Source organism: Muntiacus reevesi, chromosome 14, assembly GCF_963930625.1.
Source record: "Muntiacus reevesi chromosome 14, mMunRee1.1, whole genome shotgun sequence".
NCBI lineage: Eukaryota > Metazoa > Chordata > Mammalia > Artiodactyla > Cervidae > Muntiacus > Muntiacus reevesi.
Window position 1 is genome coordinate 23342789 of NC_089262.1, and position 27367 is coordinate 23370155.

Here is a 27367-nt window from a genome sequence, read left to right on the forward strand (position 1 = left end):
TAAACACAGAACAGTATGGAGGCTGTAACAGACATGTGTAAATATTACAAGATAATAAGTTCACTGAAAAGTCTTGACTACTAATTTTCCTGGTGTTGAGGTCAACATATGAAATCAACATTCTAGTAGGAGCATAATTTGAATTCAAGGTTTACCAAGAGATTGGCAGAAAAAGGAATGGTAGAAGTCTATGGGAGCAAGGTTAAATTTTGACTTGGAAAATAAGTTGTGAGTAGATTATGAAGCTAAATAAATAAACTGCGTTAATTCTAAGCAACATATATTATACAAAATGACTTGACAAGGCTACTGAGATAAGAACATCTGAGAAGAAGAAGAGAAAGTAAGTGTTGGAGCTGGTATGTAGAGGAGAAATGTGATTGATGAGAAGGAGAAAGAAAAAAAATGGTGGAAATTAGGTTGGGGGGAAAATCTGAGCTGTGATGCAACTTGCAGAGAATAACCAGCAATCCAAATTCCAGCTGCAAACTGAGTCTTATCTGGAGTCTTTTATTTTCTATAAGTGGAAGTATTATGCTAAATTCTACTCTGCTGAAGGGAGCATAGCTATAGCAGGAGTATTAGGAAGTTGTAATTCCCCATATTAGACAGTTCATTGCATCATGGTTCTATGATAGTCTTTTTTTTTTTTTTTTTTTTTTTTTTGCAAGTCAAAAGCTAAGGGTAACGATTTTGAGCCTCTAAATCCTAGGGAAAAGCTCTGACAAGGATTATTTCTAATAAAATTTCCCTTGTAGTTTCCAATTTTCAAATAGAAACTGATTTAGTCACTGGGAAACAGAGACAAAATCCAGGTAAATGGATGCACAGACAACAGAGTTCTGCTCTGGGATATCACAACAGGCTGTCTTTTTAAGAGTTTGATCAAATACAGTAGGAGAAAAGAAACCTTATGATATTTAAATATAAAACCACCTTAAATTTTAGAAATTTATAAACAGGAATCTGATTGCTTTCCAAGTATGTTGGAAACATTTAATAGTCGAGATGCTTAAAACCAGGAATTATAGAACCCCAAACTAAGTGAAGATTTCCCTAGTGGCTCAGCAGTAAAAGAATCTTCCTTCCAAGCAGGAAACACAGGTTCAATCTGTGGGATGAGTAAATCCCCTGCAAAAGGAAATGGCAGCCCACTCCAGTATTCTTCCCTGGGAAATCCCATAGACAGAGAAGCCTGACAGGTTAAAGTCCATGTGTTGCAAAAAGAATCAGATATATTTAGCAGCTAAACAACAATAAAAATTAAGTGAATATCATATAACATAATATTGTATATTTGCTTAGTAAAAAGGGTATTCAGTCAGTTCAGTCTCTCAGTTGTGTCTGACTCTTTGTGACCCCATGAACCACAGCACTCCAGGCCTCTCTCTCCATCACCAACTCTGAGTTTATCCAAACTCATGTCCATTGAGTCAGTGATGCCATCCAACCACCTCATCCTTTGTCATCCCCTTCTCCTCTTGCCCTCAATCTTTCCCAGTATCAGGGTCTTTTCAAATGAGTCAGCTCTTCGAATCAGATGCCCAAAGTATTGGAGTTTCAGCTTCAATATCAGTCCTTCCAATGAACACCCAGGACTGATCTCCTTTAGGATGAACTGGTTGGATTTCCTTGCTGTCTCAGGGACTCTCAAGAGTCTTCTCCAACACCACAGTTCAAAAACATCAATTCTTCAGCGCTCAACTTTCTTTATAGTCCAACTTTCACATCCATACATGACCACTGGAAAAACCATAGCCTTGACTAGACGGACCTTTGTTGACAAAGTAATGTCTCTGCTTTTTAATATGCTGTCTAGTTTGGTCATAACGTTCCTTCCGAGGAGTAAGTGTCTTTTAATTACATGGCTGTAATCACTATCTGCAGTGATTTTAGAGCCCCCCAAAAATAAATTCAGCCATTGTTTCCACTGTTTCTCCATCTATTTGCCATGCAGTGACTGGACCAGATGCCATGATCTTAGTTTGCTGAATGTTGAGCTTTAAGCCAACTTTTCCACTCTCCTCTTTCACTTTCATCAAGAGGCTCTTTAGTTCTTCACTTTCTGCTATAAGGGTGGTGTCATCTGCATATCTGAGGTTATTAGTATTTCTCCCAGCAATCTTGATTCCAGCTTGTGCTTCTTCCAGCCCAGTGTTTCTCATGATGTACTCTGCATATAAGTTAAATAAGTGACATATACAGCCTCGATGTACTCCTTTTCCTATTTGGAACCAGTCTGTTGTTCTATTAAGAATGTGTAAAACCAGTGACCATGGTTTCTTTATTCTCCCTGGTCAGGCAACTGGTTTGATTTTATACACTTGAGGTGATTCATATCATAAACACTTATGACCAATGGACAGTAGTAAAAGCTAGAAATAGTACATTTGTCAATCAAACATATGTTTCAACATGCAATGTTTATATTCTAATTCTAATGGTCATGTTATATTTATTGGCATACAAAAGTGAAAGCCGTGTCTGTTTATGACTCCATGGACTATAGCCCACCAGGTTCCTATGTCAATGGCATTCTCAAGTCAAGAATGCTGGAATGGGTTGCTCTTTTCTTCAGCAGGATATCTTCCTGACTCAGGAATCAAATACAGGTCTCCTGTTTTGCAGGTAGATTCTTTACTGTCTGAGCCATCAGGGAAGCTGTATAAACCAAAACTAATGGGTGTGTTTTATTCATAACAGAGGTAGAGTCACATTTCCTTCTTTTTATTATATGTGACTCAGGCCTAATATTCATCTATACTCAGAGTTTCACGTGAATACATTCTGGCTGAGTATTTTGTTATGAGCCATAATCTCAGTTCCACAGAAAAATATTATGTTCTATATTTTTAGATAGCAAAATTTAATTTCAGCATTAAGCTAAATTTGATGGTGAAAAAAGTGTTTTCACCAAATGAAACTAAACCAAGTAAGCTGAAGTATTTATACTTTCCATCCACTATCCAGCTTTATATCTTATATCCTGTTCCGGAAACCTCAGCTTGCATCAAGATACTGAGATTTGTGGGCAAACGGAATTTGAATATTTGATCATTGATTATCAGTGGTTCATAATTTGTTCTTATGTTCTCTCTTCCATAAAGTTGACATTTTCTGTTTATGTTCTCTTTAGCAAATTTTCTACTCCAGAGGATGAATATACAACCTACCTAGTTTTAGGATTGCTGTATGTAATGCCCCTTATTAAACACAAACATAAGAGAATAATGGATAAAGATTGGGATTTTAGGATCAAAGCATATCTGTATTAGTTATGTGATTTTAAGAACTACCTACTGTGTTATTTCATAGAACAAATTTCTTGTACAATATTCCTTGAGATTAGAATTTTTAAATTTCAAAATTTTCCATGTCATCTTCATGTAATTCTCAGTTTACTCTTCATCATTCTATAATATAGTAGTATAATATCTACTCCACTAATCTACTAACAAAAGTATTTAAGTATTTGCCTTTAAACTTATTAGTAAAATATCAAGATAATAGATTGTTGCAAACTTCATACAGTGTTTCAGTATACCTCAGTGTTTCAGATATCCTCCAGATGGTCAAGATGGATTAAGAAAAGACAGAGGAACCAGAGAGCAACATCTGTTGGATCATAGAAAAAGCAAAGGAATTCCAGAAAAAATTCTACTTCTGATTCATTGACTATGCTAAAGTCTTTGACTGTGTGAATCACATGAAATTGTGGAAAATTCTTCAAGAGATGGGAATACTGGACCACCTTACCTACCTTCTGAAAAATCTGTATGCAAGCCAAGAAGCAACAGTTAGAACTAGGCATGGAACAATAGACTGATTCCAAATAGGGAAAGGGGTATATCAAGGCTGTATGTTGCCACCCTGCTTATTTAGCTTATATGCAGAGTACATCATGTGAAATGCCAGGGTGGATGAAGCACAAGCTGGAATTAAGATCGTGGGATGAAATATCAATAACCTCAGATATGCAGATGACACCACCTTTATGAAAGAAAGTGAAGAAGAACTAAAGAACCACTTGATGAAAGTGAAAGAGGAGAGTGAAAAAGTTGTCTTAGAACTCAGCATTCAGAAAACTAAGATCATGGCATACAGTCCCATCACTTTACAGCAAATAGATGGGTAAACAGTGGAAACAGTGACAAACTTTATTTTCTTTAGTGATAGATTTCTCCAAAATCACTAAAGATGGTGACTGCAGCCACGAAATTAGAAGACACTTGCTCCTTGGAAGAAAAAATTATGACCAACCTAGACAGTGTATTAAAAAGCAGAGACATTAATTTGCCAACAAAAATCCATCTAGTGAAAGCTATGGTTTTTCCAGTAGTCATGTACGATGTGAGAGTTGGGCTATAAAGAAAGCTGAGCACTGAAGAATTGATGCTTTTGAACTGTGTTGTTGGAGAAGACTCTTGAAAGTCTCTTTGGGCTGCAAGGAGATCCAACCAGTCAATCCTAAAAGAAATCAGTCCTGAATGTTCATTGGAAAGACTGATGCTGAAGCTGAAACTTCAGTACTTCAGCCACCCGATGCGAAGAAATGCTTATTGGAAAAGACGCTGATGCTGGGAAAGATTGAAGGTGAGAGGAGAAGAGGACAACAGAGGATGAGATGATTGGATGGCATCACCAACTCGATGGACGTGAGTTTGAGTAAGTTCCAGGAGTTGGTGATGGACAGGAAAGCCTGGTGCGCTGCAATCCGTGGGGTCACAAAGAATCAGACACGACTGAGCAACTGAACTGAACTGAACTGATTACCTTCTCTCAAGTTATATTTGACCTTCCCTTTTAAGGTAGTTGGTAAAGTGTCTGACTGCAATACAGGAGACCTGGTTTCTATATCTGGGTCTAGAAGATCCCCTGGAGAAAGAAATGGCAACTCACTCCAGTATTCTTGCCTGGAGAATCTCATAGAAGAGTCTGGCAGGCTACAGGGTCACAAATGTCAGACATGACTCTGCACACAGCACAAGTAATGTCAGTATGATATCATCTGTGGGTGGTGCTTTAGTGGTTAAGTTTGTTCCACTCTTTGCAACCCCAAAGACTGTAGCCCACCAGGCTCCTCTATCCATGGGACATCCAGGAAAGAATATCAGAGTGGGTTGCCATTTCCTTCTGCAAGGGTCCTTCCTGACCCAGGGGTCAAACCCACCTCTCCTGCTTGGCAGGCAAGTTCTTTACCACTGAGCCTTTTGGGAACCCATGATGCTCTCAGTAGAAGAAACCAATGTGATACACAGAATATAAGAATCTCTTTGTACTACTTGGGGAAGAGAAACAAATAAGTATCTCTGAAAAAGGGAAACTTAAAGGGCACTTCTCCCTTTGCCTAGTGACAACAGTCCTCTCTAAAGCTTCTCTGCTGTTGTTAAGAGTCAGAGATTGACACACTCTTTCTGAAAAGCACCAGAAGAGTAGAAATTTTAAACTTTGGAAACAATGGAGACTTGCAAATATTCCAGTCTACAGTTTCAAAGCAAGAACCGCCATAGACAGTACATAAATAATGTTGCTGTGTTCCAATACAACTTTATCTTTAAGTACAGATAGCAGGTAATGTTACCCCACAGCTGTAGTCCGTAGACATTTGCTATAGAGAAATGTACAATTACCAGATTAATCATATTATTTCATGTGCTATACTAGTTTGCGCTAGTAAAGAAAATGTGTTCATAATTGCATCTCCAGTGAAGGACATAACTTGATTAGTTTAAAAACTGCAAGGTCTTTCCCATGCCCTGTGATTTAAAAAATTTAGTTTAGTTATTCATTGGCCAAAAAGAAAAATTAAATGGGGTGTGCATAGAATCAAAAGACCCACATTATCCACATTCTTTATTGTGGTCAGAATGATACTTACAATATTCAATAACAGCTTAACATGGGCACTAAATTGTCAAATTAATGCTGACAAATAAGAATGGATACAGTCGACAGAAACACTGCACAAGCTTTTGAAATGAATATCAACTCTTCTGGTGACACTGCATTGAAAAAGATGTGGATGTGTGTTACAGGTTTTACATATGAGTACAGGTGCTCAGACATTTCTGCTACATAGTTTTTTTTTGCTGCAGATTTATTGTTATCAATGTGTGTATTCTGTGGGTGCTGAACATATCCATTCCAGCTATTTTCAGAAGATTGCCCCAGCTCCTGTACCACAATACCCTGGCTTGTTGTGACTGGGTTGTTGTGTCCTTGATATATATTCCCATATCCTATGGGATAGCAGGGTCTTTGGAAGCTGGTAACTTCCAGCTTCTTACTAGTAGCTAAAAGAATCTTTATATTTTTCATCCTTAAATGTCATACCAGTCTTTTCATTTTCTTTGGATGTCATAATGTGAAGAAAAAAAAACATGATGTTCAACTGCTCTTAGGGACTGAATAAAAATACATAGGCAAATTTAGGACATCCTGGCTTATAATGAGGAGATCTTCAGTGACAGCTCCATTTTTTACCTGCATTCATTCTAGTGGACTTAATGTCATATGCTGGAATTGAGGTTAATTTGGAGTCAGTTACTTGGTTAGAGTGTAACATCTCCCTTTGGGAAAGGATCAGATCAATGTTTCCCATCAACAACTATGATGCAAGAACAAAATTCCTTAGGAGCCTTGCTAAACATTTTATTCAAAGTGCTTGAAGTTTTCTTATGTAGGTTTGGAAATAGGACAATATCATGATTTTTAGAGTATTGTGGTTCATGTGGTGACCAGATGTTTTCAATTTTGAAATCTTTGTTCTACTAGTTACTTGGTTACCCATTGTTTAGTTACTTAGCCACCTGTTGATTTCATCCTGGGGAGCTATATATTTTCACTGTGATTTCCTCATGTCAGACCACTGTCTGGGTTCTGAATGGCCCATCTGCTCTTCTGCCTTTCATAATGACCATGGTATTGTAGTTCCTGTTACCAACTGTTTATGCTAACTCTGTGTTTCCCCTATGTTGTTAGGACCATGTACTCAATTTTAATTTTATTTTTTACCTCTAACATTCCAAACTTAAGAAGTAAAACTATATTTTTTAACCAGTTAAGTACTTCCCTCAGCAACTTCTCACTGGCATTGGAAAGTGTAAGTAGACAGAATAATGCCTTCCTAAAGATGTCCACATCCTAAACTCTAGAACCTGTGACTACATTATATGCCAAATGGGACTTCACAAGTATTATTGCATTAAGCATCTTGAGATAGGAATGTTATCCTGTTTTATCCTTATCTGAGTGACCTGAATTTAATCACAGTGGTTGTAAAGGCAGAGGTATTTTTAAAATTGTCATAAGTGGGAAATGTAATGGTAGAAGCATTTCCAGAGAGATGCTCACTGTGACTTTGAAAGTGGAAAATGAGAGCCATGAGCCACTGAATGAGCTTCCCTAGTACCTCAGCTGGTAAAGAGTCTGCTTGCAATGCAGGAGACCCTGGCTCAATATCTGGGTCAGGAAGATCCCCTGGAGAAGGTATAGGCTGCCCACTCCAGTATTCTTGAGTGCTGAATGGGGGAAAGTCTCTAGAACCTGGAAATGTCAGGGAGATGGGTTCTCCCTGAGAGCATGTCAAGGAAGATACCTATCTAAATTCTGTCTATAGAACAGTAAGATAATAAATTTGTGTGGTTTAGTGATATAAATTTGTGCTAATTTGTTACATCAAGAGAAAACTGGAAGGAAGTCCAAAAGGGGTGTGTGTGTGTGTGTGTGTGTGTGTGTGTGTGTGCATGGTCAACAATTTTTGCATGACAGTTTGGTACTTACATAGACAATGAAAGGAAGAATAAACCTAAGGTGCCAACTCCCCATGATTCCTGCCCCACACACAAAAAGGGAGGGAACACAAACAGCAGGAATTGAATAAATACAACATCAGGTTTTGGATCCCCTGTCGCTGATAATCCTATTCTAGACTGCAGGCAAGTGGTTTTATATTCTGCAGTTGTATTCTGAGGTATGCAGGACAGAGAGCCACACAGCTCATCAGAACCTGAGAAGTGGTGGAAACTGCCAATGACATCCTCGCCAATGATGCACAAAGGCAAGTGCAAGGGGACCTTCGAGGAGCTCCTCACAGACCTTCCGTCTTCTCCTGTTCTGGGAAAATCACAAGGCCTGCTACCAAGACTCAAACTTTGGTACATCCTTTGTATGTGTGGTGTATCCAAACATAAGCAGGGCTCCCAGACTGGGCAGAGCTATTGGTCTACATGCTAAAGATCAGAGGCAGAAAATCATATATCTTTGAGATTACAAACTCTAAGAAGAGATTATGTAAGCCTAGAAATGCTGTCAGTAAGAGATAAGATTTCTGTAAAATTAACACAATAAAATTTAACAAGGCCAAGAAATGCAGAAACAAGTCTCCATAATAAACTTAAAAAATTACTCATTCTAATGGTAATATAAACCTATTTCTTCCAGAAGGAGAAGCCATTGATCCTTTATATATAGCTAGTATTAGTCATATGCCTTTCTCTTTGATCTAAAAATGATCATATTAACATATAAAACTAACATTATATAAAGTGATTGTATCCTCATTGATTACTAAAGGGTTAAAGATACATTCAAAGATGCATTAATTGCTAATAACTTTGAAGTATGTAATTTCTATAGATAATACTTTTAATTAGTGATATTGATCTAGTTAGCAATTAAGGGCCATATTTGAATTATCTTTTGAAGTTATAGCTGTGAGTTTAGATAAATGGTATAGTACTCAGCTGCACCTTAGATTAAATCTCTTTCCTTGAAATGAGTCAAAATTGTCTTTAACCACACCTTATTAGAGTGATGATGTTATTGAGAGCAAGTTCAAAACAGTATTTAGTGTGGTGCTCTTCAAAATACCGCTAAAATAAGGCAGTGATTGTGTACACTGAATGTACAATCAGGCATGAAGTTTACATGTATAGAGGACATGTTAAGTGTTTATTCAAGCAATACATAGAATCTCCATCTTTCAGTCGACTGCACACTCGGGAATTGTAATTCAAGTTATTTCAATAATCAATTAAGAGACTTACCTAGGCTGATTGTACTTAAGAAAATTCTTTGCAAGACTGTATGCTGGATATGTTAGATATGTTTATATGTTAGATAAAATAGCATTGATTTAGTTTTTATTCCCACAGTTGCATAAAAGCTGAAAATCACTGGGAAAGCCAAAACATTTTTTTAATGATAAATATTTAAAAGCATTGAAAAAGCAAGAGAGTTCCAGCAAAACTTATATTTCTGCTTTATTGACTATGCCAAAACCTTTGACTGTGTGGATCACAATAAACTGTGGGAAATTCTGAAAGATACGGGAATACCAGACAACCTAACCTGCCTCTTAAGCAACCTGTATGCAGGTCAGGAAGCAATAGTTAGAACTGGAAATGGAAAAACAGACTGGTTCCAAATAGGAAAAAGAGTATGTCAAGGCTGTATATTGTCACCCTGCTTATTTAACTTATATGCAGAGTACATCATGAGAAACGCTGGGCTGAATGAAGCACAAGTTGGGAATCAAGATTGCTGGGAGAAATATCAATAACCTCAGATATGCAGATGACACAACCCTTATAGCAGAAAGTGAAAAACTGAAGAGCCATTTGATGAAAGTGAAAGAGGAGAGTGAAAAAGTTGGCTTAAAGCTCAACATTCAGAAAACTAAGATCATGGCCTCTGGTCCCATCACTTCATGAGAAATAGATGGAGAGACAGTGGAAACAGTGACAGACTTAATTTTGGGGGGTTCCAAAATCACTGCAGATGGTGATTGCAGCCATGAAATTAAAAGACGCTTACTCCTTGAAAGGAAAGTTATGACCAACCTAGACAGCATATTAAAAATTAGAGACATTACTTTGCCAACAAAGGTCCATCTAGTCAAGGCCATGGTTTTTCCAGTAGTCAGGTATGGATGTGAGAGTTGGACTATAAAGAAAGCTGGGCAAGGAAGAATTGATACTTTTGAACTGTGGTGTTGAGAGTCCCTTGGAAAGTCTGATGTTGAAGCTGAAACTCTAATACTTTGGTCACCTGATGCAAAGAGCTGACTCATTTGAAAAGACCCTGATACTGGGATAGATTGAGGGTAGGAGGAGAAGGGGACAAAAGAGGATGAGATGGTTGGGTGGCATCACCAACTCAATGGACATGAGTTTGGGTAAACTCTGGGAGTTGGTGTTGGACAGGGAGGCCTGCCGTGCTGCAGTTCATGGGCCCGCAAAGAGTCGGACACGACTGAGTGACTGAACTGAAGTGAACTGATTTAAAAGCATGGAGAGTTTTAAAGTTTGTGATATGTGATTAGTTTTCACTAAGAATCTTCTTAATGAAGTTTTAAAACTATTCTCTATTATTTTATCATACTTGTATTTGATTGATAGTTTTGCCCCTCTGCTTAGTTTTGCATATTTTCCCTTTTCTTGATCAGTAAAGGACATTTTGAAATTTTAGTTACATTATTGGCCTTTTGCACCTGCCTGGGCATTTGAATGTTAGCACTTAGCTTTTGGTGTCTACAGTGAAGTGAAGTGGCTCAGTCGTGTCCTACTCTTTGGGACCTCATAGACTGTAGCCTACCATGCTCCTCTGTCCATGGGATTTTCCAGGTAGCAGTACTGGAGTGGGTTGCCATTTCCTTCTCCAGAGGATCTTCCCGACCCAGGTATCAAACCTGAGTCTCCTGCCTTGTAGGCAGATGCTTTACCGTCTGAGCCACCAGGGAAGTCTTGGAGTCTATATCCAGTTTCAAATTTTGTTTGTTATGACATCAATCCCCCTTCTCAATTTTCCTGATGTATATTTGGTGACTGTGTTCTTTTTATTTTCTTCTTTTTCTCCAAGGATTGTATATTTTTATGGATATGATTTAATCAGAATGTGTTTGTAGTAAGAGTATTGCTCACCCTCATCATCTCATTCTTTCATTTATAAGAAGTCAATCACCAAATTCTATGCATGCTTTGTGAGAGAGTCAGTTTCTAGCAGGTTGATAAGAAGTCGGGGGTCCCCAGGGAGAAGAAAGGGGTCTAGGGCTCTCAAGGAGGCTGGAAGGACAAATGTCTTTTTTGCATTCTTTAGTCTAAGTCACATAAAACTTTTTTTTTTCTTCTTCTTTAAGCCCAGAACTGATGATTACACAACAAACAACTCAGCTTAAACTCTGTACTAAAGATTAGAGAACAGCAATGTATGCTGCTTGAGGACAGTTCCTCCTTGCTGAAAACCTCTGACTAATCCTGTTATTTTAGAATGTGTATTATGGGAGTGGGTCTGGTAAGATCTTTCTATTGTTAAGTTCTGAACCTGTTATCTTAAAATGTAAATTGTGGCAGTGGGTCTGGTAAAATTTTTACAACCCTGAGACATTATTTTGATTTATTGTAATAACCAATTAAAAAAGTATGCAATTCCCTTGCTTAAGCTGGCAAGGGGGGCACTCTCCATCCCCCTTCTGATGTCTATGTCAGAAGCCTTCTCTGATCCCTTTTCATACTTTAATAAAACTCTGCTATACACAATCTCTTGAGTGATCAAGATGGGTGCTTGGTCCTGAAGCTAAATCCTCTTCTTTGGAGATCACGAATCCAACAGAGTTCACCAAAAGCTATCAATTGAAAAGAATCCCCCCCTGTTGTAATTGGCAGGGCAAAGGCTCTGAAATTAAATAATAGCAAAGTAATTTAGGAGTATGTAAGATCACATCTTCAAAATGTCAATATGCAACAATGATTTTGTGTTGAGAACTGATAAATTCAGTTGTTCACAAAGAAATAAAATGCTACTACATGTCTGAGTTTTTCTCCATGACTCTGAAGAAAACAAGGAACTCTCCCAATCACTTTTCATTTGTCTGCTCTGTGTGTGCTCAGTCACTTGTGTCTGACTCTTTGTGACCGAATGGACTGTAGCCCACCAGGTTTCTCTGTCCATGGAATTTTCCAGAACACTGGAGTGGCTTGCCATTTCCTACTCCAGGGGTTCTTTCCAATCAAAATGCATAGCCAAAAATTATCGTGCTATCCTTGTTAAAGAAAATTGCCTAAGTCAGGAAAACAATAGGTATGTAGTGGCTAATTATTGCATCCAGTAATTAATTCCTATTCCTCACTTTCAAGCATGTGCATGGGTGGGTAAAAAGAGATGCAGGGGCCAGTGCTTTAATTTGGAGAGTAATTAGGGATTCATAGTCAATGTCTTCCACATGGCTCAGTAGTAAAGAATCCACTTGCCAATGCAAGAGATCCTGGGTCCAGAAGACCCCTTGTGGGAAGAAATGGCAACCCACTTCAGTATTCTTCTCTGGGAAATCCCATGAAAACAGAAGCCGGACTGGCTATATTCCAAGGGGTCTCAGAGTCAGACAGGACTTAGGGACTGAACACAGCACAGCACAATCAATGCCTTTTTCTGTTTGCTTCAATTAAAAAAATATATATTTGGTTTCTGCAGAAGGTGATGATCAAGCAAATGTTAAAATTTCTACCATTTTGGTAAGTTTGTGTAAACTTTAACTGTGTTTGAAAAATCGGACAATAGGAAATATAGGAGGTCACAGAGAGGTAGGATTTGGGGCTCTCAAAGAAGAGTGTTTGTTTAAATCCATCATTGTTCTTTATTTTTGTTGAGACATTTCTCAGCTTGACTTTGACCTGAGAATATGGCCTTTCCCCATTTACGAAGGTGGAATAGATATGAACTTCTGGATACCTGAGTATAATACTAGCTGTTGTTTTAGAGCTGCTTGTATGTAATTCTGTCATAGCAATTCAAACCACTGCTGTTATATATTTACTCAGTATTTATGAGATAACTTTTCAAGTTCTTTAAAATACAGAATGAGCAAATTGTATACAAAAGCACATGAAAATCGTGTCAAGTTGGAATTAACAGAAATATGGTACACCAGCCAAAGGTAAAACACTGAAGACTTTAACAGGGTTAATTATATGTCTATATTTATGCTTCTTTAACAGCTTAACATTTACAAAAAAATGGGAATGGTGACAGTATGTATACTTTCACACTGAGATTATTTCTGCTAAGAACAACCATAAAAAATGATAACAGAAAAATGCATATTTCCTTCTAGTTTGTAGACCAGATGCTGATATGTAAGAGAGAAAAACAAAACTCTAAATATAATGATAAATTATATTTGAAGTATTGGTAAAACATGACTGGTGTTCCTCAATTGGGGTTTATTCTATTACAGATTTATATAGTTTAAATTTTATAACATAATTGTCCTTTCAATATTAATATTGTATTTTTATTCATCAATAAATAGAGAGTTGAATTAAAAGAAAAATCAAGATGGGAATCAGTTCAGTTCAGCTCAGTTGCTCACTTCAGTTCAGCTCAGTTGCTCAGTTGTGTTCAACTCTGTGACCCCATGGGCCACAACACACAAGGCTTCCCTGTCCATCATCAACTCCCGGAGTTTACTCAAACTTATGACCATTAAGTTGGTGATGCCAGCCAACCATCTCATCCTCTGGAGTCCTCTTCTCTTCCCATCTTCAATCTTTCCCAGCATCAAGTTCTTCTCCAATGAGTCAGTTCTTCACATCAGGTGGCCAATGTATTGGAGTTTCAACTTCAGCATCAGCCCTTTCAATGAATATTCAGGACTGATTTCCTTTAGGATGGACTGGTTGGATCTCCTTGCAGTCCAAGAGACTCTCAAGAGTTTTCTCCAATACCACAGTTCAAAAACATCAATTCTTTGGCTCTCAGTATTCTTTATAGTCCAACTCTCACATCCATACATGCGACTGGAAAAACCATAGCTTTGACTAGACGGAACTTTGTAGGCAAAGTAATGTCTCTAATTTTTAATATGCTGTCTAGGTTGGTCATAACTTTTCTCCCAAGGAGTAAGTGTCTTTTAATTTCATGGCTGCAGTCACCATCTGTAGTGATTTTGGAGCCCCCAAAATAAAGTCAGTCACTGTTTCCACTATCTCCCCATCTATTTCCCATGAAGTGATGGGGCCAGATGCCATGATCTTAGTTTTCTGAGCTTTAAGCCAACTTTTTCACTTTCATCAAGACGCTCTTTTGTTCTTCGCTTTCTGCCATAAGGGTGGTGTCATATTCATATCTATGATTATTGATATTTCATCCAGTGATCTTGATTCAACTTTGTGCTTCATGCAGCCCAGTGTTTCTCATGATGTACTCTGCATATAAGTTAAATAAGCAGGGTGACAATATAAAGCCTTGACTTACTCCTTTCCTGATTTGGAACCAGCCTTTTATTCCATCTCCAGTTATAGTTGTTGCTACCTGACCTGCATACAAATTTCACAAGAGGCAGGTCAGGTGGTCTGGTATTCCCATCTCTTTCAGAATTTTCCACAGTTTATTGTGATCCACACAGTCAAAGGCTTTGGCATAGTGAATGAATCAGAATTAGATGCTTTTCTGGAACTCTCTTGCTATTTCAATGATCTGACGGATGTTGGCAATTTTATCTGTGATTCCTTTGGCTTTCAAGCTCGTTTTAAAACGAACTTTAATTCCAACATCTGGAATTTCATGGTTCATGTAATGTTGAAGCCTGGCGTGGAGAATTTTGAGCATTACTTTACTAGTGTGTGAGATGAGTGCAATTGTGCGGTAGTTTGAGCATTCTTTGGCATTGCCTTTCTTTGAGATTGGAATGAAAACTCAACTTTTCCAGTCTTGTGGCCACTCCTGAGTCTTCCAAATATTCTGGCATATTGAGTGAAACACTTTCACAGCACCATCTTTTAGGATTTGAAATAGTTCAACTGGAATCCAATCACCTCCACTAGCTTTGTTTGTAGTGATGCCTCCTAAGGCCCACTTGACTTCGCATTCCAGGATATCTGGTTCTAGGTGAATGATCATACCATCATGATTATTTGGGTCATGAAGACCTTCTTTGTATAGTTTTTCTGTGTATTCTCGCCACCTCTTCTTAATATCCTCTGTTTCTGTTAGGTCCATACCATTTCTGTCCTTTATTGAGCCCATTTTGCATGAAATATTCCCTTGGTATCTCTAATTTTCTTGAAGAGATCTCTAGTCATCTCCATTCTATTGTTTTCCTCTATTTCTTTGCACTGATCACTGAGGAAGGCTTTCTTATCTCTCCTTGCCATTCCTTGGAAATCTGTGCTCAAATGGGTATATTTTTCCTTTCCTCCTTTGCTTTTCACTTCTCTTCACAGCTATTTGTAAGGCCTCCTCAGACAGCCATTTTGCTTTTTTGTATTTTTCTTGGGGATTGTCTTACTCCCGCTCTCCTCTACATTGTCACAAACCTCCATCCATGTTCATCAGGCACTCTGTCTATCAAATCTAGTCCCTTAAATCTATTTCTCACTCCCACTGTATAATCATAAGGGATTTGATTTAGATCATATTTGAATGGTCTAATGGTTTTCCCTATTTTCTTCAACTTAAGTCTGACTTTGGTCATGAGGAGTTCATGATCTGAGCCACAGTCAGCTCCCAGTCTTGTTTTTGCTGACTTTATAGAACTTTTCCTTCTTTGGCTTCAGTGAACATACTCAATCTGTTTTCAGTGTTGACCATTTTGTAGCACTTGGATTCAGTCTCAAAAATGACAGAATGATCTCTGTTCATTTCCAAGGCAAACCATTCAATATCACAGTAATCCAAGTCTGTGCTCTGACCAATAATGCTGAAGAAGCTGACGTCTAAAGGTTCTATGAAGACCTTCAAGACCTTCTAGAACTAATACTCCCAAAAAATGTTCTTTTCATTATAGGGGACTGGAGTGCAAAATTAGGAAGTCAAGAAACGTCTGGAGTAACAGGCAAATTTGGCCTTGGAGTACAGAATGAAGCGGGGCAAAGGCTAATAGAGTTTTGCCAAGAGAATGCACTAGTCATAGCAAACTGCCTCTTCCAAAAACACAAGAGAAGATTCTACACATGGACATCACCAGGTGATCAAGATGGGAGTAGCAAAATACATATCTCTAAGTTCCAAACATGGAGAAGACACTTCAATATTCTTGCCTGGAAAATCCATTGGACAGAGGAACATGGCAGGCTACAGTCCATGGGGTTGCAAGAGTCAGACATAGCAACGATTAACACACACACACAAGTGCCAAACAAAAAGTATTATGTTGGACAAAATTTATATGAAAAAATAATTAATTAAGTATGCTTTCTATTTAGGACTAATTAGTGTGAATATTAAATAAAATACTTCATCCTTTAAATGTTTTATTCAATATTACTTTAAAAAATAGTCTTAAAATGATTTAAAATTGGGGAAATGTGTTAAGCACTAATTTGCAAAATACAATTAAATTGACATGGTTTCTGAGTTTCTATCAGTTATTCCTAAATTTCACCAGTACCACAGTCCTTTCTATATAATTAAAGGGGTGTGTTCTCACAGCATCACATTTTGTGGCTGATAACATTTCATTTGTGTTCATTAAAATTTTTGTTGTTCCCTTCTAAGTTCCCTACAAAAGGCTGATTCTTTATTTTTGCTATACATAAAATTATTTTCGTAAAATCACTAAATTGATAGGTTTTCAGTTCATTTCACAATGAGTATGTAAGGTTCATCTGTGGCAAGGTAAAACATAAAAGATACAATATTATAGTGTTTATGTGGTAAATAACATAAAGCATATCAACATAGAAAAATCCTATTTAAAAAATAACACAGGAAAACAGTGATATTTTAGGACAACATAAGATGAGAGGAACATTACTGCCCCCAAGTGCCTGACTGGAGATTATTGATGACAATGCCTCCTGGGGATAAGAAGTAATTGTGCAGCTCAACCTTGTTTATAGTCATGAAGAATTATTTCATTATACCATTTCTTACCATCGTCAGGATTTGGTGAATTATTAAGTCTTATTGTATAATACCGAAAGCGTCTAACATGGATTTTTTTAAAAAATGTTATCTAGCTTTTATTATGAGAACACTAAAGGGAAAAATCAGCATCCTGTCATTCTGAATTCACCAGTGTCCTATTTGCCCACATCTGTTGTTTTAAGAAAAAAATCTACAGAATAAAAATTTAGATCCAGTCTCAGCTTCATTACTGAATGCTTGACCCTCCGAAGGTTATGTAAGTAGAAGAGACTCATTTTAAAATTATATTTAATTCTATATCACAATTATATAATGAATATAATATGATTATCATTTGGTACTTTAGAGCAATCATTCTTAGCAAACAGGTCACCATTAATGGAGCTTTCTACATCCTAATCTCCAGTATGAATGTATGACATGAGTGTTGGACATATGGTCTAATTATATGGCTGTCTACTCCCATTGATGTCTTGTTTAATCATAATTTAGTAACTTTAGGAGTACAAGTTTTTATAGTACTTGTGGAAGAGTCTAAAGGTAAGATATTAGTAGTTCAATAATTTACCTTCTCTAACTACTAACAGTGAGTTGGTACCTGTTTCCCATAATGGATTATTTTACTTGGGATAAGAGAAATTTCATTTTTAAAAGTTAATTATAATAAGCACCATAAAATTTTTTTAAAAAAGGAAAAAATCTAGGTTTTAGTTCAGAAATTATAATTTACTATAATGAAACAGTAAACACCACTTGACTAATCTGAACTTTGATTATACTGATGATGCTATTTCTGACTTATTAATTTGGCAAGTATTGAATTTTTTCGTTGTTGTTCAATCACTAAGTCGTGTTTGACTCTTTCGTGACCCCGTGGACTGCAGCCCATCAAGTTCCTCTGCCCATGGGATTTCCCAGGTGAGAATACTGGAGTTGGATGCCATTTCCTACTCCAGGGCTGTTCCTCTTCCCAACACAGGGATCAAACACACATCCCCTGCATTGGCAGATGGATTCTTTGCCACTGAACCACCTGGGAAGCACAATCATTGAATACTGTAGCTGATAAAACTATGAGGAAAAGGAATTCATTGTCAGAGTCCAAAATAGTATAAATCCTATGGAGGAAAAATTGGAAACTTCTGAAAAAATTCCATATGCATTTATTCTCTGAACCAAGCTATAGAACAATGTCCCCACAAGTAGGAAACAGTGTATGTGCAAAGCTGTTTATCAAAGCATTATTCATAGCATTATCCAATGCCTAATTGTAGCATGACTGGATAAGCACAGGTGAGAGTTTAATGAAAATACTGAAACTTGTCCAAATATTTAATTTATATATAATTTTACATATATTTTTACATAATCAGATATAACATTTCACTAAAAGGGAAAAATTAGCCTGAATTGAATATGATTAAATAAAAAGAAGCCAAATAAACTTAAATTTGTATCAAAATAAAGCATAAAACCAGTTAGATAAAAACATTAAGTAACTTGGAACATAGAGTTCTGACTATACATCTTTTATATAATATATCCTAAATGCAAAAATTTCTATTACTTGACAGCTTTACTATAGTTGTAGTAATCACATTGCAATTTTGAAACTAAAATATATATAAAATATACAAATGTATATGTATTTCAATATATAATTGATGCTATGTAATTGTGTATAATATATGTAATGCATTGCAGTAAATAAGAATCAACATTGCTGTTGTTCTTACATTGAATAGACAAGCACAAAATAAAATTAAATAATTAGAAAGTCCTGTGATTTGAATTGTATGTTAACATAAACACATGTTTCCAGTTTTATACATTGAAAAGAACTAACATCAATGATACTCCACTACTAATTGAAGAGCTAGCATTGAGATCTTTTTGCTTCAATACTATTGCCTTTAAATACCATCTGGTTTAACACTGTTTGTATTTAATCATCATTATCTATTTAAAAGACTCATATATCTCTGGAGAAATTCTAACTCGGAGGGAAAAGTATACAAGACAAATCTAGATCTCATGTCCTTCCAGAATGAAAACAAACAAAAGCAAACCAAAGGAAGGAAAAATAATAGACCAAAATACCAAAAAGGCACAAGGAGTAGGTTTAAAGAGAGAGTAAACTTAAAGGAGAGTAAACTTAGTATCATTGGCATTGTAACTGAAATAAAATATTGAACCCACAGTGATATGACTTACTATGTATTGTGTTAACACACATGAATGGAAGAAAAGACCTCTAAATGTTATGAAAAATAATCTCTAAGTATAAGACAAACTGTCATTTTGTGCCTTCTGATATACCATGGTATAAAGTAGAAATTCTTACTTATGAAGACTTCCTGCTAGCAATTTATCCTGAAATGTAAACAGGTTCCTAGACCTAACTTAGATTTTACAGTGTAGAAGAACATGTTAAATGATACCATGAGAAGTCAACCAAACAAATCAAGAACCTATTATTGATTCCACATGAAAACTGATTTGATCCCTTCACAAAATCAGTGTTGTTTTGGGGGAAAAATATTGGGTTCATTGTTCAATGTTTATAATGACTTAAAAAGCATAGCAAAAATATGTAACAAGGAAAGCTTGATTAAGTCTCAGTTCGAAAAAGAAAGTAACTATGACCTATTTTTGAGATATTTGAATATAAACTATGCATTTTGGGATTGTTGTTTTTAATCTTAGAAAAGATAATGGTATTGTTCCTCTATAAGAGAAAGTTTTAGAGAAAGAGAGCATGTAAATGTGACAAAATATTGTCAAATTTCTGTATGTTTAAGCATTTTAAAATATAAAAAAATTAAAAATAATTTTTGCTATTTCAGACACTTGACTTGGAATTTATGGCTTTAATTTTTATGTGGAAATGAAATTCCAATGTATCATTTAGGCCTGAAGGATCAAAACCCATCTTAACAGACCTGTGAAGATAGGTTCACGACGCAAAGGATGTTACGTTTTTCTTATATTTTATGTGAATGAAAGTGAAATGCATTCAAGTAATTAGAATATGAGGTTAATAAATTAATACAGTCTGTGTTGACTTAACTATTGATTAATAATATTTTCAACAACTCAGCTTTTCAAAATCAAGTGCAAAATTATTCTTAAAAACTTCTTAATCCTGTCACAGTTACATAGTTATTTAAAAGTACTGTACATGTACTAAAATATATTACAATGTTATTTTGAAAGGCATATGATAAGAAAAGATGTAATGTGCTTCACTTATGTGGAATATACAAGGAAAACATACATTAATCATGACATTACTGTGTCTAGTATTAGATTGTGAGGGCAAATTAATTTGAGACAATGAGTGTACTTTTATTATACAAGTATGATATTCCACCAACAAATTACATCAGAGAATGATATGTCAGGTTAATTCTGAACTGTTCCTTTTATATAATTTAATCTTTAAAAGTCATAAGGATAAGGGCACCTTTAATATGTATAAAGCCCAACTAGATTTTTCTGCTTCTGTGGCTTAGAATTCTGTTTCTCAATCCAAGCTCAAATCAGTTCTGACAGGGAATGTCATTCACTCTGTTTTATCGCCACTATAGTAAATCAATGTCAAAGGAAATTTTTTTTCAATATCCCACATTGATCAAATATAATGTATAGATTTCATAGTTTCTCTTTCTTCAGATGTTTTGTCTCTTTTGCATGCAAATCATTTCTTTTTCTGACAGTACGTGGCTTCAGTAACTGAGTGAATTTAGCTTACAAGTATAGAATAAAGTATTAGCTGGCACGCATGAAAAAAATCCATTTATAAAAGCTAAAATGGTTTTAACAAGTATAATATATTGTTATCCTCTGCCATTTCAGATTAGAATCCATTTTTAGAGTATAAATCATTCAACTTTGACTTGTCTCTAAGTATGGTCATTTAAGGGAGTTTGAAAGCTCCTGCGGCTTTCTACATTTTCTCCTACTTAGGTTTCTCCCAAGATGGAAAAAGCAATCTGACTGGGTAAGAGTCTAAAAAAATATATTTTATAATAGAAAGTGGTGCATAATAGGGCTTCCCTGGTGGCTCAGCTGGTAAAGAATCTGCCTAAAATGCAGGAGACCTGGGTTTGATCCCTGGGTTGGGAAGATCTCTTGGAGATGGGGCCAGCTACTCACTCTAGTATTCTGGCCTGGAGAAGTCCATGGACTGTATAGTCCATGGGATCACAAAGTGTTGTCCACGACTGGGTGATTGCATAATAAGTGGCATACAAGTAGTGATAAAAGTTAGCTATCAGATATTAATAATTACCAATATATTGAAGACAATGGAGAAATTTTCTACTTTCAACAGTGATGGAATCTCTTACCTCAGAACAATGTGCCCATTTTTCAGTACAATAAATAAAATATATAATATTTATTTTAAAATGCATATTATAATTATAAAAGGCATTATGTATGCATTAGCTGCTCAGTCATGTCTGACTCCTTGTGACGCCATGGACTGTAGCCTACCATGCTCTTCTCTCCATGGGATTCCCCAGGCAAAAATACTGGAGTGGGTTGCCATTTCCTACTCCAGGGAGTCTTCCAAAGCCGCTGATTGAACTCAGGTGTCCTGCATTGCAGGTCGATTTCTTACCAACTGACACACCGGGTAAGCCCAGGGGCCAATGCAGGAGATGTAAGAGACATGGATTTGATCCCTGGGTTGGGGAGATCCCCTGGAGGAGGAAATGGCAATTCACTCCCATATTCTTGCCTGGGAAATACCATGGACAGAGGAGCCTGGTGGCCACAGTCCATCGGGTCATAAAGAATCAGACTAAACAGCAAAAGTGTACTTGTCAATAATGTGATATATCCACTGTTGTTTGAGGGTCGGGTGAGAGGTCTGTTCATTATAAACACTTAGGATCCAAGCTGGACAGTACTGCCATCAGCTACAATGTTCATTTCTGTTCACTGGGAGAAAGACATGGAGGGTCTCAAGTCACCAATGAAATATGCTGGCCCAGAAAAGATCCATGGTATTTCTGTTCATAGTTTACTGGCCTGAATGGTTATATTTATCCTTCCTTTACTCAATTCTATCCTGTGCCTGGTTTAGAACCACAGATATCTGACTAATGCTAGTGATTATCTTGAGGAAACAGTTTAGGGATTTATAGTAACTGCTGTAGAGAAAAAAAGAGGTGACAAGCGAAATACAGTGTTAGAGCAGACAATCTTCACTTCCTAACAAGGATCTACAAGGTTATCACTTCTTGGCAGCTTGATAAAAGAATAGAAAATGGATTCATTTAGAAGTATCTAGAGGAAGGATTGGAAATGAATGCAGATGGCATCTGTTTTTGTTTTTTGTTTTTTTTTCCCATTCAAAGCTTCACCCTCCCACCACCCCAGCCAGGGGTCTTGCAAAGGGAAGATTATGGTGGAAGAAAGTTTACTATATTTTAAGGGAGACATTAGAAGTGTTAAATTATGATTGGTAGAATATAGATGAAAGTGAACATGAAACCAGGCTTCAACAGTACGTGAACTATGAACTTCCAGATGTTCAAGCTGGATTTAGAAAAGGCAGAGGAACCAGAGGTCAAATTGACATCATTGAAAAAGCAAGAGAGTTCCAGAAAAATATCTACTTCTGCTTTATTGACTATGCAAAGTCTTTGACTCTGTGGACCACAACAAACTCTGGAAAATTCTTAAAGGAGTTGGAATACCAGACCACCTAACCTGCCTCTTGAGAAATCTGTATGCAGGTCAGGAACCAACAGTAAGAACTGGACATGGAACAACAGACTGGTTCCAAATCAGGCAAGGAGCACAAAAAGGCTATAAATTGTCACCCTGCTTATTTAACTTATATTTGGAGTACATCATGAGAAATGCTGGGCTTGATGAAGCACAAACTGGAATCAAGATTGCTGGGAGAAATATCAATAACCTTAGGTATGCAGATGACACCACCCTTATGAGAGAAAGTGATTAAGAACTAAAGAGTCTCTTGATGAAAGAGAAAGAGGAAAATGAAAAAGTCAACATTCAGAAAACTAAGATCATGGCATCTGGTCCCATCACTTCATGGCAAATAGATGGGGAAGCAATGGAAACAGTAACAGAATTTATTTTGGGGGCTCCAAAATCACTGCAGATGTTGACTGCAGACATAAAATTAAAAGATGCTTACTCCTTGGAAGGAAAGTTATGAACAACCTAGACAGCATATCAAAAAGCAGAGACATTACTTTCCCAACAAAGGTCCGTCCAGCCAAAGCTAAGGTTTTTCCAGTCACATGTATGGATGTGAGAGTTGGACCATAAAGAGAACTGAGCACTGAAGAATTGATGCTTTTGAACTGTGGTGTTGGAGAAGACTCTTGAGAGTCTCTTGGATTGCCAGAAAATCCAACCAGTCCATCCTAAAGGAAATCAGTCTTGAATGTTCATTGGAAGGACTGATTCTGAACCTGAAACTCCAATACTTTGGCCACCTGTGTGAAGAACTGACTTATTGGAAAAGACCCTGATGATGGGAAAGACTGAAGGCAGGAGGAGAAGGGGACAACAGAAGATAAGATGGTTGGATGACATCACTGACTCAATGGACGTCAGTTTGAATAAACTCCAGGAGTTGGTGATGGACAGGGAGGCCTGGCTTGCTGCAGTCCATGGGGCCATGAAGAGTTGGACACAACTGAGCCACTGAACTGAACTGAACATGGATTAGAGCAATTAGAAAGTTCTAGGGATAAGGAGGTTATTTGAGTATTTCTAAAATTTCCCAAGTAGGCCATAATCTGTATGATAAATGATTTCTCACTTTCTGAGAAATAAGTGACTCTGGATTAAAGTTAACAAATTTAGCTGAGAATTCTAAAAAAGTTTTAATGCTAGGTTCTTCAAACCTAATTGTAAACAACTAGACCTCGGTGGTTCCCTTACAGATACCTGTCAATGTAAACCAAATCTGTAGCTGTAGCCTTTCATTAACTCAGTCACAGGACAAAGGTCTTACAAGATTCTTTGCAGTTTTAAAAATTATTATTTTTTGACTATTATATTTTTTAATATTTTATGTTCTTTTTTTAATTGGAATATAATTGCTTTACAGTGTTTGTTGTATTAGTTTCTGCTGTACAATGAAGTGACCAGACATGAAATGAAAGTGAAGTCACTCAGTCATGTCCAACTCTTTGTGACCCCATAGACTCTAGCCTGCCAGGCTCCTCTGTCATTGGATTTTCCAAGCAAGAACATTGGAGTTGCCCTCTCCTTCTCCAGGGGATCTTTCTGACCCAGGGATAGAACTTGGGTTTCCCACATTGCAGGTAAACTCTTTACTGTTTGAGCTACAATGTTGTATTAGATTCTGCTGTACAGTGAAGTGACCAGACATGTGCATGTGTATATTCCCTCCCTCTTGGACCTCCTGTATTATTTATTATTTTGCCAGTTGTTCTTCCTAATACAGTAGCCTCAAGTGTTGATCACTAATTGGGGTTTTGAATATACTAGTGATATTAGGTTTTGGTTCCAGAGAATTGAACTGTCTTTTTTATTTCCACAGGGCTTCCCAGGTGGCGCTAGTGGTTAAGAACCTGCCTGTCTGCAGGAGACTAAAAGAGATGGGTTCAATCCCTGGGTCAGGAAGATCCTATGGAGGAGGGCATGGCAACCCACTCCAGTTTCTTGTCTGGAGAATCCCAGGGACAGAGGGGTCTGATGGGCTACAGTCCATAGGGTCGCAAAGAGAAGGACACAACTGAAGCGACTTAGCCCGCACGCACACACTGATTTCCACACACACTGACATTTCCTAGTACAGTGTCTGTGGCTAGTTTGCCTCCTGTGTTTCTCACTAGAATATTCTAAGGCTTTTCTCCATGACATCAAATCATGTCCCTTGTTCTGAATAGGTTTCCGAATGACACTAGATTTATATCTAAGTTGCTATTGGGTTTGCTACTTTCTATGATCAGCCTCTCAAACTGCTCCTTTCCCTTCGTTTCCTGTCAAACTCAATCCCTGTTCTTCGTTATACCACATTGACTTCTTTTATCAGACTCAAACGTTTTTCTCACAAAGCAGTTGTTCAACATATATATGTTTGAAAAACTAGGCTTTAAACCTTAAAGTAAATTCTCGACTATAAATAAAGAAGATATCCTTAATATAGCTTCATGATTAAAGGAAAGGAAAGCTTATGAAAATTTAATGTACAACAGTGACTAATGACAGATGAATAAGAAAAAAATATATACACTGTATCATATATCTACCTTAAATACTGCTTTTGTTTTTCTCTAAAATAGTGCTTTCAATATATTTCCAGAATACTGTGTCCTAAATTAATGTCTCAAATATAAAATATGGCAGTTACTTTTGTTTGCTTTTATATTTTTAAATTTAATTTTATTTTCTATATTTTCTTAGATTTCTCTCTGTATATTTTTTAAAAATAGTACTAACACACCACTAAGTATATGTTTACATGGGACTAATTGGTTACTAAAATATTTTATTTATAGCACTTATAGCATTTATAAACTTATAAGTTTATTTATAACACTTATTTTGGAGATAAAAAATGTACTCACATTGGTTTTTTATATAACTTAATGCTTCAAAAATACTGTAGTTCACAAAATATTGTGATGATTACAGTAAAGATGATCATATTTAAAAGAAACACTCCCATGTGCATATAGTTTAAATACCATTTATTTTGTGCATTAGTTTTTATTGCTGCATTTTTGATGTTTTTTTTAAATTTGAGTAATTGCATTTCAAAGTTGCCATAAACACAGAAAAATATAATGTTTGTATCATCTGATTTCTTCTTCTAATTCACATAGCTCATACAAAATTCAATTTGGTGGCTTTATAATAGAAGATACTATTTGTGAGATTATCAAATGATTAGTTTACAAAAACCAGTAATAATTTCTAAGCTATAAATAAGTAAAGGAAAATAAACCTATATAAACTTATTATTTACAGTATTCCAAATCATCTGTTCTTCAACTAATTACATATAATGACAAAAATTCACAAATAATTTGTTGGCATTGTTTATTTTATATTTGAGTATTACTGAGCACGGTAGTGCTGTGTGGAAAAGCTCTATATTAATAATTTATTTCAAATAACACCACAGTAAATACATATCTAGAGAAAATCTCCTTTTTCCAGGTGAAGGAATGGTTTGATTTCTGAGTACATCTAAGTATTTTCTGCTACTTGCTTTTAAAAATAACTTCACTACTATTTATAAATTGGACCTATAGGTACCATATAATTCTCTTATGAAAATACCTGCCTATATTCAGGAGATAAAAGCACTAATGTGAAATGAACAAATATAATAACTCAAGATCTATTGTTACCTTTCGAAAAATACCAAGATATCAATAGATTTGATTCAGAAAAATTATTAATAGAATATTTGTTGAAAGGAGGAGCACAATGACATAAATTTATGATTTTAGTATTTTATACACAGAGAAGTTGAAAGTTGCCTGTCTAAATGATAACTGATTTTCTTGAAATGAGGAAGCAGAATAGGCAGGAGTAAATTTTTTTAAATTTTATTATCTGGATTTTATATTGTGAATAAATTGTTGGAGTTACTTAAACATAGCTTTTGAATTTTTGTAGAATTTTTTTCCCATTAATATTCATTTAGGGATATAAAACACAATTTCAAAATTCTTATTAGACAACATAACCTGTATTGGTAATTTCTTGGAAAAATAGAAAGATTTATTTATTTAGGATGACATTTAGCACAGAATAAAATTTCTTACTTGATCTTCTTTTTAAAAATATGTTTAATGAGAAATTAAACAATATTCTTTTTGAAAATACTGTGATAGAAGGCAAACAATATCTCTAGGAACCCTAGCCTACTACTTTGTCAATTATTCTTCCATTTGATCCTCTTGAAAAGGTATTTTTTTCCTTCAATAATCCTGCATGAAGGTATCTTCAGTATTCCCCTTAATAAAATGACCTCTTTAATCCCTCTTTTTATCTTGACTACAGAGTATGTAAGGGAAAACTGAACATACCAAAAATATAATTCATGTCATAGAGTTTTGTAGATCAGCACTTATGAGACATGGTTAAGTAGTATTTCTCTTCCTAGATATATTTTCTACTTTTTATTGCTTCACTGTGTGAAAGGTTTTTAATCAATAATTATTAAGCTTTGTTGGCTTTAGGTCATTAAATTAGCTTTGCTTTAATTACAAATAAATGTTACACTGTATACTTTGCAAAATAAATATCTAAATAGAAGAACTTGTCAAAGCATCTCAGACTACACCTGCACACAATTTCTCAGTATACAACTAACTGTGTTCTTCTTGCATAATCATCTGATTATTGAAATATGTGCAAACAAATAAAAACAATTGATGCATTGTTCGATGCATGTTTGATGCAGAGACTTTGAAAAAGTTGGTAAATGCTCTATTTTCAAAAAATGTGTTTGAATAGATTGAAGAAGTTA